The 14,345-nt window shown below is 42.9% G+C and overlaps 1 protein-coding gene across 1 annotated transcript in view; it reads left to right on the forward strand.

Annotated features, from left to right (window-relative positions):
• The window catches only part of FAT4 (FAT atypical cadherin 4), a 133,062-nt gene that overhangs the window by 5,199 nt on the left and 113,518 nt on the right, over positions 1-14,345 (forward strand). The gene's annotated exons all lie outside the window — the stretch shown is intronic.

The following is a 14,345-nucleotide window of genomic DNA, read 5'->3' on the forward strand; positions in this document are numbered from 1 at the left end:
AAGAGCTTGTATCCCTTGATTATTGTCCTGGGTGGGCTTTAAAAAAAAAGCCCCTTTCTTTGTATTTGTTCTCTGTGCTTTAACTATGTTTTCATGGCTACTTTTTAAAACAGGGTCAACTTAAGTATATTGTCACACACAGACAATTTTAGAAAATGCAGGTGTAATCTGAGTAATCATCAATAATGAACATTATTTAATTAAACTTTAGTGTAGTGTATCAGCCATAACAAGGGCAAGGCTGCTGACATGTCTTTAGCCATTTGGAGAAGTAACTAAAGCCTGTTATGCGAGCAGAGCCATTGTGCAAACCTAGACCTCTCTCAGGAAAGCAACCAGCTTGGGGTGGGCAGTCTCAGAGCTAAGAAATCCCTGTTCCAAGGTGAAGAAGCTTTGCTAAAAACCGAGAGTGGGTTAGAGGGCTTGAGTGACGCTGGAGCCTGCATGGCAGTTAACATCAGGGCAGAGCTGACTTCCTCATCCTCAGCAAGCTCGGCGGGTTCTTCATAGACAATGAGTTATCTCAGTGTGCTGAGCCAAGCTTGTGGAGACTCCTGACTTCTGCCTGCAGGTCTTACAAAAGGAAACACTTCCCTTTCCTCCTATGCTCATTTCCAGTGGCTGTGAATAGTTAGACCAGAAGTTCCGCCTGAGATAAACTTGTGCTGTTAGGTGCGATGGTGCAGGGCCTAGTCCTGTCTCCAGGTGGGAGACAATCCAGTTCCCACCCCCCCCCTCCCATGTCCGAGAAGATGAATATTGAGCCTCCGCCCCGCCCCCCTTTGTCCTGTTATCCTGATTGGCTTCTTCTCTGTTAAGCTCCTTTGTGCCAGGGCTGTTTGAAAATCATCAAGAATCCACACAGCTGCCTTCTAGAAAGCTCCATTGACACTTTCTGAGCTCTTCCTTTCACTTCCCACTGCCCTCAGAATTGTTCTAGGGTCTGTCACTCATCCAAGAACTCTAAATATCAAGTGTGGCTTCTGATACTCGGCAGAGATCCAAACACAACATGGTGGTGAAATTGAGGCTGCTGTGTTTGTTTGCTTGTGTTCTCCCCGGGGGGATATCAGGCGTGCTTTCATTTGGAGAGCTTGTTTTCATTATTATCTTTTGACATTCCCTAGAATTATTTATTTTTGTGACCACAAGCTGTATGCATCCTATGGATGGGTTCAGAGGGCACCAGTGCTCCTTAGATATATAATTCCCAATAGTGATGTAATTCTAAGTGAATTTCAATTTTTCCTTGCACATCTTGCCCCTGAGAGGCTTCAGAGACAAATTGTCTCCTTACACCTACTTCCTTCTTTAAAGAGATGGACATCAGAGGTCTTCAGTTCAGCTCAGGTCATGATTTATGTATAATTTTACTTTGATTTGAATTTATTTGCTGTGTCTCACTTTCTTCCCTGTAGCAATTTGTGAGACAAACAGCTTTTACTAGTTTGAAAACCAAAATATTTACAGAAGGCTGGCAATCAGGTCTCTCTGGCTAACGGCTGGCGTTGTTAAACAGGTGACATGATTGAGCATTTATTTCAGTCCATTGCTTTGATTAGAGGAGTGCAGAGCGTGGGGAGGATGCTCATGGACGCCATGAGAAGGTCCATCATGCCTGTGATGTTCCCATTCGGTAGGGAAAGGCTGCTTGCCATGCATGTGCTGGAAAGTGATGTCTCTGAAAGGGTCATGAAGACAAGAAATAATCATTACAAATTTACTTTGTTAGGAAAAGGGATAAAATGCTTACTGTGTCCCTAGTGTCAATTAGCATCAGTATAACAGGTGTTCTTTCAGGATTCCTGTGTCCTTTGCATTCACAAACCAAAGGAGAATCAAAGTGAGGACGGTGTGTGTGTGTGTGTGTGTGTGTGTGTGTGTGTGTGTGTGTGTGTATGCATGAATGTACCAGTTCATGAATGTGTGTTTGTGTATTTGTGAGCGTGCCCCCTTTATCTCTCCTGCTCATGTTTGTGTGTGTTCCTCCGTGTGTGTGTGTGTGTGTGTGTGTGTGTGTGTGTGTGTGTGTGTGTGTGGCATCTGTGGCACGTCTATATATCAGGGTACCCACTGTATACTAAAGTGCTGAAATTATAAATTAACTTTGAGTTTGCAAGCTACAGCTACACTTGAATATTTAAAGCAAATATTCAGAATACTGAAATCAGTAGTTTGGAGGTAAAAATTCATATTATTGTTGATTATGTTTCCCCATATACAAAATCCTAGTTTTTTTTTCGTTGTGCTTAATTGATTACTATGATTCTGCAAAGAGAAGTCATAAAGTCTTGATGGCAAGGGTGACTTGTACATTATTTGTTTCCAGGTTCAAATTTTATAGTGTATTTGTAAAGAAAGCATGCGTTTGTCTTACCTGATAAGGATCTGGGTTGCTTTCTCAGGCCAGTGTCACAGCAGATCACATTCTGTGTGATAAGAGGGTCAGAAGAGAAGATGGAGAGTTGGCTTGCTTTCTCTGTCTAGCTCTGACACTTGAGGTAGGCACAAATGTACACTTGGTATTGCTCACTCTGGACACTTGCCCAAGGGACACATTCTCTCACTCTGCCTGTCAGAGCTAGAGCTTGGCAGGGGCAGGAATACCTCTTAAGGCTATTTTCTCTAATATGTCAATTAATTAATTAATTTTAATTAAAAATTTAAAATCTGGGTTATTTACAAACTCGCAGCTTAGGGTCTTGGTCACATGTCATGGTAACCAGGGACTTGGCTCTATCAGTCTTTGTTATTCCAGAGCCTCACTTATTACCCAGCATGCAGTAGGAGCTGCAGACTTGTTACTGCTGAGTAACAGAGGAGAGGAACCAAAAGCAGAACACAACTCCAGACAAGAACACCAAGAAAAGCTGTTGGGAAGGAAGGTGTTGGTAAATTTGACCCATTAGTCGAGTGAGGGCAGAGAATAGTAATTCCTCCTGCTCTACAAATGAAATGAGGATTGTCAGAAAGTCGAAAGAACAGAGGGAAGTAAGCAGACAGTGGTCTGTCATAGGGTGATCAAGTGACAGGAAAGGCCTGCACCCTACCAGGGTAACGTGTGGTATGCTACTCTCCAGGCCACTGGCCTCCTTTATGCTCCGTTGAAACTCCCCAAGGGCTTCCTGATTAAGAGTGTGTCCTGTTTTTCCTTTACTAGCTGTTGTGGCTTGAATGAAAAATGTTTCACATAAGCTCCTGTATTCTGGAAGTTTTAGGAGGTGGAGCTTTGGTAGAAGAATCACTGGAGGAGGCTCTGGGAGTTTATGGCCCCGCCCACTTCTACTTGCTCTCTGCTTCCTGTTTCAGTTAAGATGTGATCTCCAGCTTCCCACTCCTGCAACTTACTGCCATGCCTGTCCATCAAGGTGGATTTTTACTCCTCTAGAAACATAAACCAAGATAAATACTGTACTCTGTAAATTGTTTTCTGCTATGGTGTTTCATCTCAGCAAGAGAAAAGTAGCTGACACTCTGCTTTTAACAAAGCAACAGAAAAATATAGGATACTGACTTATTATCATTACATGGAACCTAATGTTCTTTTTTTCTTTAATGACTTTACACATTCAAATTTGAAAGTGGAAGTAATGATGCCTCATGTTTAAAAATTCTCTTTGGCTCACAACTTATGGAACATGACAGGAGTCTCACACTTTTTTTCTCATTGATTACAATGTGTTGTAGTTTTGTTTTTCTGTTAAAAGATCTTAGATTACTCCATTCTCAAATGGGCAGGCTGAGTAGTGTCATATAAAAATATTTTGGTTTGGGCTCCTATTCAGATAATAATTGATTTTACCATCACAGGAGGGACAGTGTCTTGGGACTTACCGGCAACACACCAGGAAACCAATCACAAATTTACCTGTGTAGTTATGTGAACGTCTATGGTCTATGCTGCCTTGGAAATGGATCTTTGCCTATTTACGGTGTACCAATCGGCCATTTGTAATTCAGAAAATATTGATATGAATAATGGAGACTTTGTCAGACAGGATGTTCTTTGGTAGTTTATATTGTGAATTTCAAATGTGCTTGTTTTGAGTGATAAAGAACCTAACATTTTTAAGAACACGTTTGTTTGAGTATGACTGTGTTTATGTGTGTGTGTGTTTAGAAGTGTGTTTATATGTGTATGCATATGTGTGATTGTATATGTAAATGTATATAGATGTGTTTTTACATTCTGGCTACTGAATAGCTCAGTCAACATAGATATGGATTTGTCTCTACAAGGCCTGCATTTTGTTCCTTCTGGACATAACAGTGATGGGCTACTGTGTCCTGTGGTGTTTCTCTCCTTCATGTTTGTATGGAACTTTCCTAGTGTTTTCAATGATGTAGCTACCAGAGAACATTCCACTGCTACAGTTCACTACTGAGATATAGTGGACCCTGCAGAGGTGCAGCTTAGTGGGGGCGGGGTCATTTAGGATATTCAGGACATCCTTAAAGGAGACTGTCGATCCCTTCCTCTTTGTTCTTCAGCTCATGATGTAGCCAGGTCATGCCAGCATGCACTCATGACCCAGTCTGTTGCCTCACCACTGGCCCAAATCGAGGATGCTAATGGGTCATGAACCACAGCCTCTAAAACTGTAACTCACAATAAACCTTTTATTCTCATAACAGATCATCCAGGGCTTTTGTTATAGTCATGGGAAGCTAACCAACAGATCAACCATGGTTGGTACACATGAATAACTTCTTCACAGCCTTTGAAGCCCTAATCTTGTTTTTAGGTAGTGATCATTGTCACTGGACTGGGTATCACATCATAGCTCTGCTTCCTGTTTGCCTGAAGCTCTTTGACGTTGACCACTCATTTACAGACCTGTCGGTCACCTTCTCACAACTTCTGTCACGTCTTCTGCCCATGATTTAATTCGGTTGCTTATTTTGATGCTACTGACATGTTTAGATTCCTCATCTATTGTCAACACTAACCCGTGTCAGACGCAGCCTTTGTGACTGTTTTCCAACCTATAGATTTTTTTCTCTTACTGGGTTGGATGTTTCTGTTTTTCTAAAGCTTTTTAGTCTGCTCGGTGTTTGCCTTGTTTTTTATTTTATTTGTTTTATTTTATTTTACTGTCTGTACTTTTGGGCTTAAAAAAGAATGCAAGCTTTGGATCTAATTTGGGACTAATTTGGATCAAAGTACATTGGGGGCAGTGTTTTATTCTAGTGGTTCAGCATGAGGTCTGGCCTTTCATCTTCAGTCCAGTTTTATAAGATGGTGTATGGAAGTTTAGCTTCATGCACACTGTGTGTGAACAAGGCTTTCCCCCAGCACCGTGCAGTGACAACCCTGCCTGTCCCACGGTGTGTTCTTGCAGCCTCTTGTTATTGCAAATCAGTCCATCGGCAGTGTGTGACTTTGCCTCTGTACTTGATGTCCTCTCCCAGTGATCCATGCATCTGTTTTTATGATGACCCATGACATTTGGCTTGCAGAAGACACTTTATGTGTATTGGCTAGCAACCCCCGGGGTTAGAAAATTTCCACAATTCAAATTTTTACTTGTCAGCTCAAATTTTACCAGTAACGACTTAGATTGTCAGTTATTTTGCTTGAAGTGTCAGGCTCTCTAAATTCATTATGGAAGTAAACAGCTTCTGTTAGTGGCTTTTTGCAGTGGAGATGGGCTTCCCTAGACAGTTGCTTCTCAGGCTCACAGCACAGACAATTGGAGCCTTCTTTTATTCCACTTCAGCTCTCATCTGCAGAACTCTGATTCTCTGTGCATATACCATTCCATGTAATGCAGAACACTGATAAGATATTAAGACTGGAGACTTCATATAGTATAATCAATAATTTTACTATATTCTAAAGAGTGTAGGCATAAGGTTATTGTGTAATTCAAATGCTGACTTCTGTATCCCTCTGTATCTGGTTGCAATTCTTGTTCTGAAAATCTCCTGTCTCAATGTTGTGTAAACTCCGCTCCCCAGTTGTCCCCTGGTATGCTAATAAAGCAGCTTACAGCCAATTGCAGAGCAGGGGAGAGAATAGGGCTGGACTTCCTGCCTGCCAGTAGAGGGAGGAGTTAGAGGAGAAAGTAGGGATTGAGGCAGAGAAGTCTAAGTAAGATCAGGAGAGGAGCTGGAGCAAGAAAGCTACCAAGTGCAAGTTATCTCTAGGATGCACGCTAGGAGGAAGCCAAATTAGCTTAGAAGGTTAAGAATAAATTAATAACTGCTCAGCTCTTGTGCTGTGAAGCTTGTTCAAATAATATAATAGAGTCTCAATTATTTATGTGATAGCCAGGTTATAAGAGAATCTGAGAAACAGTTTTATTAAAAATAACTTTAACAAAAGAACACTTTTTTCTTTTGCTTTGGCGTGAAGCTGGCATTCAGGTTTACTGTGAGTACTGGCAGTGAATCTGACGTTGACCTCTGACCTCCCACAGGTGCACATATGCAGATGAACACCTACCTATATCAGCCCAGCCCCTATGTACATGGTTGGACTGTGTTTAATTAAGACTAGAATACGTTTTAGCAATTAGATAATCTATTAATTTTCACAACAAAGCAATACTGATTACCAAAAGAAGATGGGAATGCTGGGTGCTGGACAGTAAGTTAAGAAACAATTTTATTCCAGGCAGTTTAGAATTAGAGTTTGTTCACATTAGATAGGATATGTGAACATGCTGGGCATGGACCTGATTAGGCAGAGCTAAAGCAGCCGAGATGCCTATTAATGGTGAAGGTGGGAATCGTCCAGCACTTCTGTATTTGGTGATTGACAGGTGTCAAATGCTTGACTCAGGGATTTCTGCTATTGGAAGCTTAAAGCAACATCAGGGAAATTGTTTCCATTTCCGGGTAGCAACCACGACCCAGGAAAGTTAATGCACACAGAAATCACACAGAGCTTAGACCTGCCCCACTGCCAGGCTAGGGCCATTTCTGGTGTCAGGAGAAAAATTCTTACTCTGCCAACATGGGGATGTATTAATTGTTTTTACACACACACACACACACACACACACACACACACACACACACACACACACAAGAGTACATTTATCCATAGGCAATCTTCAGGTGACATTTTCCCCTTCCCTTTTCACCATGTGAGTCTCGAGTATTGAATTCAGGTCACTATTCTTGACAACAGATGCCTCATCACACTGAGACATCCCAATGTTTGCTGACTCATTTAAAAAAATGCCCTTTTCAGGACATGCTTTGAATGAGCTGTCTATACTGCCCATGTTTGCTCTGTCGCCCCCCTGTGTCATTCCTACCAGAGTTGAAGAGTGGAATCACCTCCTTTGAAATTGCTCTTGCCTAGGTGGCTGCCGTGGCCACACCACTCATCACGGTCATTTCAGGTGTTCATTGTATTTAATCCCCTCAAAGTCAATTGACTTAGTGTTTCTCTCACTTCTGGTAAATGCTTCCTTCACTCAGCTTCCAAGTCATTGAAATCTGTAACTTTTTATCCTTTTTTGGGTTTTGGACTAATTTCTGCCTCCACCCACTACCAGCTTCTCACACGGTAAACATGGCAAATTACAGATGTGAAATCCTGGCAACTGGTTTGTGCCTGGGCAGAGATTCTCACGGGATCTCCTGGGTGAATTTCTCTCTCTCAGTTACCCAGAGAAGGTTCCTGTCAGGGTTTTCCACAGTGGCTCTCCGGTCCCTTCCAGGGGCAACCTGACTACGGAGCTTTTCAGAAGAACTGTAGCCTCGTCTAGCGGAGACTCTTTCTCTCTTGTAAAGCATTAGGCAGTGGTTAAAATACTTGACATTGTCTCCAACCTAGATTATTTCTATTCATTAGGAAAGAGGAACCATGAAAGCTGTAAACCATCAGAACTACTGAAGAGATTACGTTGTTTTAAAGATGAGAGATGGTTTCGGACATTAAAATAATTTAGAATGACAGTCACGCCCAGTCATCCCTGGGAGACCGTCTGACCTCCAGGGGCCAGTGATAGGACAGGGAGAGGGGCTGAGGATGGGAGAGAGCGAGGCTCAGGCTGTGATTGCTGGGCCGACTTTGCAGCCGCAAAGCGAATGCTGACAGGAAGTGATTAAAGACGTGAGTGTCAGAGGTGTCGGAGTGAGTGGAAACTGCTCACTTCCCAGTCTGCACTCCGGGCTGACTCCAGGCTTCAGCCACAGGAGAGTCCAACCCGCCTATGAGCCCCACAAAGACTTCTCAAGTGAACACAGTTGAACTTGAGAGGAAGTTTGGCTGTGAAAATGTCGCTCACAGATAACAATACTTCAAGCCTGCTTCCCGCTCACCTCGTCCCCACTCCATGAAACTGTCACAGTCCCAACCAAATTACAGCTCCCAGGATCTCACTGACAATCAGAAAATGGAAATATGCTTTCTTGTACACAAGGACATCTCTGAATCTTTCCATAGAATCCTCAGAAATTTACTTCGTTTCACTTCTGGGGACATTCTATATCTTTACATTTAGAAGTATATTAAATATTGCGGTGATTATTTCAAATTTATAACAATTTTCAGATTTGTGACACTTTTACTAGAAGTAGTATATAAAACGAGGCCCGTATTTTATCCATTGCTTTAATGTTAGCTTTAAGTGTGATTATGTCAAACTGTGTAATCATGGAGTTTTGAACTGTAATTGCCACTAAACGCTACTGAACTGCTTCTGTCTCTGTGCAAACGATTTTTTCTCAGTAGGAGCCACTCAGAGTCCTGCTATTGCTACATAAAGTTGAGTCATGGTCTATTTTTTAAGATAGTATATTAAATCACCCACTAAAACCATTAAAATAGTCATTCATGTTTGTGTTTGTGTGGGCCAAGCAGACTGTGTTGCAAGGTCACCCTCTTACTGTTTTATTACTCTGCATAATAAAATACAGAAGTGATCTTTCCACTGAGATTGCAATTAGCTGGAAGTCAGTAATGAATCTTGAATGTCCTGGCACACTTGACCCCCGACCTATTGAGAAGTGAAGGAAATGGGACCATACTTCTCTTGGGGTGATGACATGGACAGGAGGGTCAATTTAGCTTTCCAAGAACTTAGCTCAAACTGGGCATGGATGGCCGGATGCCAGAGAGGTAGCCATTCCTGGATTCTCTTCTCTGTGTATCTGTGTGAGTCAACCAATGCCTTTGTATCCATGGAGAGTGGATGTCACTCGGCAACCAGGAGCAGATATGCTAAATGAATCACTTTTGTTTAAAAATGGGGTAGATGCTGGACTGGAGCATTGCGCTGAGGGTGTGCCACAGTGACACAGGAGGAGGGTAGCTATGTGGAGCAGGAGTTTGGCACACGTGCTTAGTATTAACTTTATTACATCCCACACTTACTTCTTAGTTCATCTCACCTTCCTACCTTAGAGACTGTCTGACCCCTGGGGGTCGCTGGCCAGCCTGCCCAGACTCCTCGCTGCCCAGACTCCTTGCTGAACTCCCACCTAAGTGTGAGAACTTGTTTCAAAACCCAGAGCAGAGAGCACCCGAGAAGCAAAGCTGACATTGACCTCTGACCTCCATATCTCTTAAATATATGTGTGCACCCACACCCATACACACCCCCAAAATATAAAAAAATATTTTTAAAAGTGCCCTAAACATATTCTATTTTTGCTATAACATGAGACAAAATGTAAATAACTGAAGAAGTAAAACTATAATTTAGATTTCATCCTTGTAACTTTTGGTATTTCCTAAGACCAAATTTTTCAACTCCCTATAAGAGACTTTGATATACACATTAATAATAAATCTACATACATAATATATAACAATAATTGGATATAACAATCATTTGATACACACTCTGTTGTTAATATTAGGTATGGAGGCATTGTCAACCAGAATTTATGATTTCTTTATGGACTGAATCCCATTGTAGATGGTTCTGAGCCACCATGTGGGTGCTCGGATTGGAAGTCAGGACCTCTGAAGGAGAAAACCATTTCCCTTAACATCTGAGCCATCCCTCCATCCCCCTGGTCAGCATCATTATAAAGGAGGGGTAGCTTGTTGAAAGCTCTACCTGCAGTGGGAACTTCAGGCAGATGCTCAGCCTCTTGAGGCTTGTGCCTGTGCCTCCCAAAGGGAACCCAGTGTGGCCATGGGAGGACAATGCGCCTCACAGTAGTGTGGATGGTTCTTGAATATCGCTTGGCTCACGGTTGAGGTTCCTTCATTAGACTATTTACTCCTTGTGTGGTCCATAAGGCAATGATTCCACAAAAATGTAAACAACTACTGTTCACATAGGGATGGTGGCGACACATCTAAGGACACTGTGTGGATGCGAATGAATCAAGCATTTAAACTTAAGGGAATTAGTAAGGATGCATACTGACTAAAACATCTCTATGGTAATTTTCCCCAGTACTTGAAATCCAGCACAAAAGTAAAACTTAAATGACAGCGAGTGTCCAGTGAGCTGGGCGGAAAAGCTTAGAAACGAAAGGCTTTTAGCTAGGACAGGGAAGTGGTCCTGCTTTTTAAATACTGTTTTTGCAGACATTTACTTTGCGTAACTCACTAAGTCTGTTTTATATTTTTCATAGTGCAAACGCAGATGAGCATTCTTTAGTTAATACACTATCTAGACACCTGCTTGGTACTGAAGTCATTTTTAAGCTGTATTCTATCTAGGGGCGGTTATAAAATGTTGAAAGAGATATTGAGTTTTCAGTAGATGTGTCAGAAAGGAAAGTCAGGCCATATTCATAAAAACGTTTGTTTTAATTTAATCGCTTATTTGGAATATTTCCTCATAGTAAAATTTTGAGCACCCTTACCTGAATGCTGCATATTGCAATTCCTAAGTTCTGTTTCTATGAAGAATTTGGGTGGAAAGTGTCCATTCTCTCTCTCTCTCTCTCTCTCTCTCTCTCTCTCTCTCTCTCTCTCTCTCTCTCTCTCCCTGCCCCTGGTGTGTGTGTGTGTGTGTGTGTGTGTTGTATGTAGTGTAATGGAAGAAATAAAATAAGATACTTCTTTTTTGCTTGTTTAGTTTGTTGTCAAATCAATTTCACTAGGAATAAAAAGTTGACTGTGCAGTGACCCTGAAGGCAGGCTGGCCCCTACTGTACTGATAAGACTTTGTTAACTTTGTTAACACTTGGGGGACCTAGAATCACATAGGGAGGGGGAACTTCTGCTAAGTTAGGCCAATGGCCTGTCTGTGGGTCATTGCCTTCGTCAATGACTGATATAGGGCATCCCAGCCCACTGTGGGCAGCTCCATCCCTAGGCAGAGTGTCTGTGTGAGAAAGCCAACTAGGTGACCATGAGCCAGGAAGCAAGCCAGTGAGTACCTTCCCTCAGGGTTCCTGTTTGCGCTCCTGCCCTACCTTCACTCAGTGATGGATTATGACCTGGAAGTGCAAAAGGAGTAAACCCTTTCTCCTTAAAGTTGCTTTTGTTCGTGGCATTTTATCATATCAATAAAAAGCTAACTAGCACACCCTATTTCACACTGAGGGTATGAGCAACCATAACAATTCAAGTTCATATGTTCCCAAAGCTTTTGCTCTTTCTGCTACACGTCTCTGTTCTTAATTACTACACATCATTGCAAATACATCATTATCACATGACAATGTGACGAGAAGATGAAGCTTCAAGGAATATGCAAAGATGATTGACAGCGTTAGGGCTAGTCCGTGTCATCCACAGAGCGTACAGTTTTGTTTGTAGCTCGGTAAAGATTTGCTGGATTTTAAAATCAGAAAATATTTTCACCCAATATTTATGTGAAAGAGTTAATAGTCTTCCCTGTCAGAGAACATGAATAGATCATATTAAATGAAGCATTAATTAGTTGTAAAGAGAAGTATAAATCAACAACAGCGAGGGAGGATGGGACGCTGAAGGCTTGCGCGGGCTTCAAAGGGAGACCTTGTGGCAAAGAAAACAAAACAAAAAGAGGAGAGGAAGGACATGCTTAGAAAACAGAACATTTTGTGTTTGCTGTGGATCACATTTATAGTAACCTAAATTAAATTTGGATGCTAAGCGGTCTTTGAAGGGGGCGTCTCTACTATGGATATAACTAAGTGTGTCTCCTAATTAAATGCTCAGACATGAATGAGTTGCTGTTTGCTTTCTAGTAGTGGATGCAGGAGAAGGAAAATCCAGTAAGAAACTGTTAATGAACACAGACTTATTAGTGGCAGAAGAGCTAATAAGGAGGCTAACTATAAATTTGATTTCTATCACGAGGACAGGTTGAAGGAGACACATATCCATGGTACCAACCCTGTGGCAGTGAACTCAGACATTGTGGTGGCTCAGCAGACATGTAGCTGTAGAGATTCCACCCCATGGATGACAGGCCAGTAACTTCTGGCTTGTGTGGAAGACAGCTTACCACAGCGGGAAACACTTGATGTAGCAAGCTGCCTACCTCATAGCGACCAGGAGATGAAAAGAAGGAAGAGGGCCCACTTCCTGCACAGTGACCAGGGAACAAAGAGGGAAGAGGGGGCCACCTCCCCACCTTCCCCCTGTGATACTCAGGCCATGTCTGATGACCCCCACCTGCCCACACATTGGCCCTCAGTTCTGATACCTTCTTCTTAAGACCCCAATTAAGTACCAAGAAGACTATTGGCTTCAGACCTAGGGAATCTACAGGAGAAATAAAGTCTGCCTGAGGCTGTGTAGGGTAATTGAGAAAAGGAAGGCTTTGCATCTCTAGTTGTATCTGGGCAGGCACGCCTTTGTACATACAGTCTGTAACTTACCAGTTGGTCCCTTTGGTAAGTGTAGTCCATACTGCTGTTTTGAGATACTAGGTGGACCCAGGCAGGAAAGCCAGCTGAAGTACATTTAATCATCCCAGCCTTTAGGCAGAGCCAATCCGGAGAGCTTTCTTGAGTTGTTTCAGCAGAGAATGAAAATGACTTAGGAATTTCAGCTTTGTAGGGAGATGGAAGATGACAGAGCAGGGGGATTTGGGCCACACTCCTGACCATGGGCTTGGAGTCTCCTTACCAATAACCAGAGGCTTCTGAATCGCAGGGCTGACTAGCTAGAGTCTCCATCTCAATTACATTGTGAGTAGTTTGCTATGATCCTCTGGTTCTCCGTCTCACCCCAATGTTCATCCCAGGTACACTGTTGAGTGTCCCTCTTCACACCCATGCCTGCATCATCCAGGAAGTCTACTGTAAAGACATGTGTTGGAGGACCTAAAAGACTGCTGCGTGGAGAGGTGTCACCGACCCGTTGTTTGTTTGTTTTTAATTAAATCACTCATTCACTTTACATCCTGATTGTAGCCCCTATCCTCCGCTCCTCCTGGTCCCACCCTCCCTCCTTCTTCCCCCTACCCTCCCTCCTCTGTTCCTCAGAAGAGGGGGGAGGGCTCCCAGCAACCCACCTCAGCACATCAACTCACACACAGACGGACTGGGATAACTCATTATTTATTCCAGGCAAGGTTTTGTGGCGGAGTCTTGGTTGGCAACTTGACCCAAGTGGGAAGAAGAGAGACCTTTGCTGGAGAACGGCCTCCCTCCCTGTCAGCCTGGCCCCATGCGGGCATAACCTTTGGGGCATTTCCTTGACTGCTAAGTGATGAAGGAGGGCCCAGCCCACTGTGGGCGGTGCTACCTCTAGCTGGCAATCCTGGTGTAAGCCCAAGGGAGCAAGCCCGCAAGCAATGTTCCCGCAGGGTGCCTGCTTCCCGCTGATGCTTGAGTTCCCCGACTTGTCTCAGCCATGAGCTGTGAGCTGTTACCTGCAAGTGTAAGCCGAACAAACCTTTTCCTCCCCAAGTTGCTTTTGGTCAGAATGTTTTATCACAGCAACAGAAAGCAAACTAAGGTGGTGGCTGCGTCAGATGTAGGTACGGAGTTTCCTGAATGATTTTGACCTGTGTGAAATGAAATTGATTTCTTGGTCTTTACAAAGTGATGCCTGTTAGACAATCCCTGTCTGTGTTCTTTCCTGTTTTAAAATAGTCTCACACGAACCAACACTAGGTAATTGACTGGACTCCAGCTCCATTCAAGATGCTTTCACCTGCTCCCAGGTCTACAGCTGCTGTGACTTATCATGCCTGCTTCTCCTTCTTGTGTGAGCCCAGGCCCACCTGTGCTACTATAATCTCTGCTCCCCAGAACACCCTACTGCCCCAGGCCCTGGACATTTGACTATTTAGATGACATATTTGTAGATGTCACTCAGTAAATACAATTACTAAGTGATTAAAAAAACATTTCTAGATATATTAGTAGAGAGTAAGCAATTACTATGCACTTATTGAATATGATCCATGTGCAATAATAAGCTATTATCTCTGAGACGATAAAAACTAGCATTCACTAACGACAGATGGCTACTTATGCTC

Source organism: Acomys minous, assembly GCF_964271855.1.
Source record: "Acomys minous genome assembly, chromosome: 19".
NCBI lineage: Eukaryota > Metazoa > Chordata > Mammalia > Rodentia > Muridae > Acomys > Acomys minous.